Genomic DNA, 4,339 nt, shown 5'->3' with positions numbered 1-4,339 from the left:
ATGTGTGTGGAGTCTGGTCCGTTATTGGGTTTTGTCTGTTGTTGTTCACTGCATCCCTTTGGAGCAGAGAACATGACTTGAAAAGCGGGTGTATCACAAAGTAACATTTCATTCACTCAAGTGTCAGAAGCAAGTTGACCCTGATTCTTTGCCTGGAAGTTATATAGACGTTCTGTAGCCACTGTCTTTTGGTGGCGGGGGCAGGGGTTGGGGTTGTGGTGGTGGGAAATTTACAAGGTACCGATTTGCAGAGGTGATAAACAGAGTGATGCCTCACTGATATCAGCTTTGCTGGAAATGGGAGTTGTCCTTACCCACGGAGATTTTTCCTTGCCACTGAAGCTCCCTTGTCCTCGAGCACTAAAATATTGGTTTTAACCTTTGTGATCGTGTTTGCTTGGCAGTAGGAATCTTGGTTCTCTGCCTTCTTAAATAGCAAACACACACAAACTTTTTTTTTTTTGAAGATTAAGGCACACTTCACCATCATCATGAATTTCTGTGCTACTGTATGATACGGTGGTGTTTTCAGGGACTCTGGAGGAATGAAAGGCTGCTTCGTCCCTTTTCTAAGTCCCCTCAGACTTCTAACCTGAAGCCCTGGCTTTGCTTTTTTCCATTCCATCCCTTGTCCCTCTCGCCCTTCTCACCATAGCTTGAATTTACAATAAAATTCAGCGTGGCAATAACTTCGGAGACTGCCAAGAAGCTGCTTACACAAGCCAAGCTCTTTCCCTCATGAGAAGTAAAGGGGGCCAGGTTCAGGGCAAAGTACCAGGAAGAAGATTTGCTGCCTCTTTAGGAATTTCCATCTTGTCTCCTCACCCAAAGCCAGCTTTGCAATTTTCTAGCTCACTAACCTGGTAGGTCTACCTGCCAGGATCTCATTCTTCAGATCTTTCTAGCAAAAGGATAAGGACTTCTTTGCACTGACCATGCACAAATCCTTAACAAGTGAAACGAGTCTCGAGTTTTCCCAAATAGCAAATAGGAGTGGGGGTGGGGGATGGTTGGGACAACTGCCCTGAAGTGTGAAGGACACGTACAAAGTTGTTTGTATTATACGGGAGAGCTCGGATCTGAAGTCAGGTCTGGGGCTGAAAACAATTACGTCAAAATGACTGTTGAGAGATACTAACCGACTCTTAGCAAAACCCCATTAGGGTGGGTTTTCCTCCAGTGTACGAACAGAGGGGTTGAACACCAGTTGGCTTTTTTTTTTTTTTTTCCCTTGGTCATTTTACTCAACAGGCGTTTTTGGCTTCATAATATTTTCACACAATTGTCAGATAAAATGGTAATAATTCTCTTCGTCCATATCATGAAGCAGGGCATGGAAGTGGGATGCCTGCCTCACTTCCCTTCCAAATAACTTCCTTGCCCCTGAGATAAGCTGTTACCTGCTGTTGGTCTGCGACAGTAGAATGGGTAGGGTCCCAGAGACAGAGGTTGTTTGTAAAGTGTTTATACTGTTTGTAAAAAGCAGAAAAGTCTTGTTAAAACACACACACACACACATACACTTGTTTACACATAGATATTGGTGGGGTGTGTGTAAATGATACACCCAGTCCCATTCCAGCTAGAACTACATACATTCTGAACCCCTGGGCAAAATCTTGGCAAAAGCTCTGGGCCCCCACACCAAGAAATCTCTTTATTACACACCCACTCAAGATACAGCTTTCTTCCCCCCATGGGCCTTTAAACTCGGGTAAGCTCTGTGTCTACAAGAAGAATGTGGGCTCTAGAGGACTCTTCTAGATTGGGGATGTTCAGTGGGTGGGGCATATCTGCTGCCACCGCCCATTTGCATATCCGTGGCCCATGGGACCATGACACGCCTGCTGAATCTAGGCACAGCTTTGGGATCTCTCAGGACAAAGTATCCAGTTATCAACTGGGCAGAATGAGCAAGTGAATTAATCCTGTTTGCCATCCTTGATCCAGCAATTTTTAAGTTCCTTTGCCATCCCTTCCACTCTCTGCAAGAGGGGGCTTTAAGAAAGTTACAACCATCCATCCTTCAGGCAGCGCTTAGCGATGATCAACGTCAACCAATTGCGCTTTTACCCTTGCATGTTTGGATACATACATCAAGCGTGTAGCCTTTCACAGTTTTACATCCATTTACCCAGTGTCCCATCGCTGATGCCACCACCCCAGTCACGGGAATTATGCACACCGAAGCGACAGCCCTTGGTGATTTAGTTAATGACAACACACCAGCACAAGCCCAAAGCCCAGTCGTGAGTCATCCAGGTCAGAACCAATAAGCAACATTTTTCTGGAGGAGTTGATGTGGGGCAATTTCTTCCTCTACTTTTTTTCCCCTGCCCTTTGAATATAGTCTCAATCTATTGCTTCCTTTAAAAGTCAGGCTTGTGGTTTCAGAACAAGATGGTGTAGAATCACATTTTCCTTCTCCTCTAAGTACCACTGAAAACCTTGGAAGTTTAAAAACAACGAGAAAAGGACCCTGAAAGCTAGAGAGATGATGGTTTGGTGTGTGTGTGTGTGTGTGTGTGTGTGTGTGTGGCGGGGGGTGGGGGGCCGCTGGGTGGCTCGGTAGGTAAAGTGTCTGGCTTGGGTCATGGTCTTGTGGTCTTAAGATCGAGCCCTGTGTTGAGTCCTGTGTTGGGCTCTGTGCTCAGCAGGGAGCCTGCTTCTCTGTTCCTCCCCCTGCCCCAGCTTGTGTACCCTCTGTCCCAAATAAATATATAAACTATTGGAAAAAAAAAAAAAAGACGATGGTGGGCTGGCTAGGGACCTCAGGACTCGAGGAACAACGATGTGGGGAGTTTCAGTAAGCTCTGAAGGGCCTGCAACCCAGAACCACCAACAGGCATAGACAAGGAAGGGAGGGGGGGACAAGAAAAAAGGAAAAAAAACAAAGGAAAGCTTACTTTCTTTGCCAAAGGACAGGGAGCCCAGTGGAGACCTATGGGGAGCCCCCACCCTAGTTTCACACCAGGGTGCCAGCAAGTGGCCCAATTCATTCCCAGCAGCACCAAAGCCTGGTGTCTCCCTGCCCCTCTCCAGAAGGCGGCCCAGCAATACCATGCAATCCAAGGAGGCACCTTTGGACACCACAGAAGACACCAGCAGGGACTGAGCGGGAACCCTAGCAGCACCCACAGAACAACGCAGACCAGGACAGTATTGCCAGGTGTCAGAAAACCACACTGCTGTCTCCTCCTCAGGGCTGCCTGGCTTGGTGGCAGCCATCTTACTCGGCATCATGGCCGCCCTCAGACCTCTGGTGAAGCCTGAGGTGCTTAACAAGAGGACCAAGAAGTTCTTCAGCATCTGTCAGACTGGCATGTCAAAATTAAGCGCAACTGGCGGAAGCCCAGAGGCATCGACAGTACGGTGCCCAGCATTGGTTACAGGAGCAACAGGGAAACAGAACGCATGCTGCCCAGTGGCTTCTGGAAGTCCCTAGTCCACAACATCAAGGAGACTGAAATGCTGCTGATGGGCAATAAATCTCACTGTGCAGAGATTGGTCACGATGTCTCCTCCAAGAACTACAAAGCCGTGGTGGAAAGAACGGCCCAGTTGGCCATCAGAGATGCCAATCCCAATGCCTGGTGGCACAGTGAAGAAAACGCATAGACAGACAGCTTATATGCATATCGTGTTTTGTGTTAATAAAACCATAAAACTAAAAAAAAGAAAGAGGAAAGAGAAATGAACTTCCCTTGGAACTAAAGCCCATAAAAAAATAAAAAACAATGCACTACACCTAAGCAGGTCTCCTACTTGCTAAAATAGAAGATGTAAATAAAATTAAAAGATCCCTAACATAATAACCCAAAAGTCCAGGATACAATAGAAAATCTCTGATCATACCCCAAACCAGAAAAACAACAATGTAAGAAAAAAACAATCAAGTGATACCAATACTGATATGTTACAATTTATCTCAGATGTTACAATTTATCTCACAAGGATTTTAAAGCAGTTGTAATAAAAATGCTTCAATAGGCAATTGCAAATTCTCTTGAATTGGAAAATCTTAGCAAAGAAATAGAAGTTATGAGAAGGAACCAAATGGAAATTATAGAAATGAAAAATTAGGGGCACCTGGGTAGCTCAGTGGGTTAAAGCCTCTGCCTTCGGCTGAGGTCATGATCTCAGGGTCCTGGGATAGAGCCCCGCATCAGGCTCTTTGCTCGGCAGGGAGCCTGCTTCCTCCTCTCTCTGCCTGCCTTTCTGCCTACTTGTGATCTCTGTCTGTCAAATAAATGAATAAAATCTTAAAAAAAATGAAAAATTATTGTGAAAGGTAAAACTTGGATGAACTTGGTAGTAGAATGGAAATGACAGAAGATCA

General features: G+C 45.7%; 1 pseudogene across 1 annotated transcript; it reads left to right on the top strand.

Annotated features, from left to right (window-relative positions):
- The first annotated feature begins 3,222 nt into the window (after nucleotides 1-3,222).
- On the top strand, nucleotides 3,223-3,618 carry LOC308357189 (large ribosomal subunit protein eL32-like; annotated as a pseudogene). The gene has a single exon. The product of its transcript is annotated as a large ribosomal subunit protein eL32-like (transcript).
- The last annotated feature ends 721 nt before the right edge of the window (nucleotides 3,619-4,339 follow it).

This window comes from Martes martes (assembly GCF_963455335.1).
Source record: "Martes martes genome assembly, chromosome: 16".
Lineage (NCBI taxonomy): Eukaryota > Metazoa > Chordata > Mammalia > Carnivora > Mustelidae > Martes > Martes martes.
This window is presented reverse-complemented; position numbering and strand designations above follow the sequence as displayed.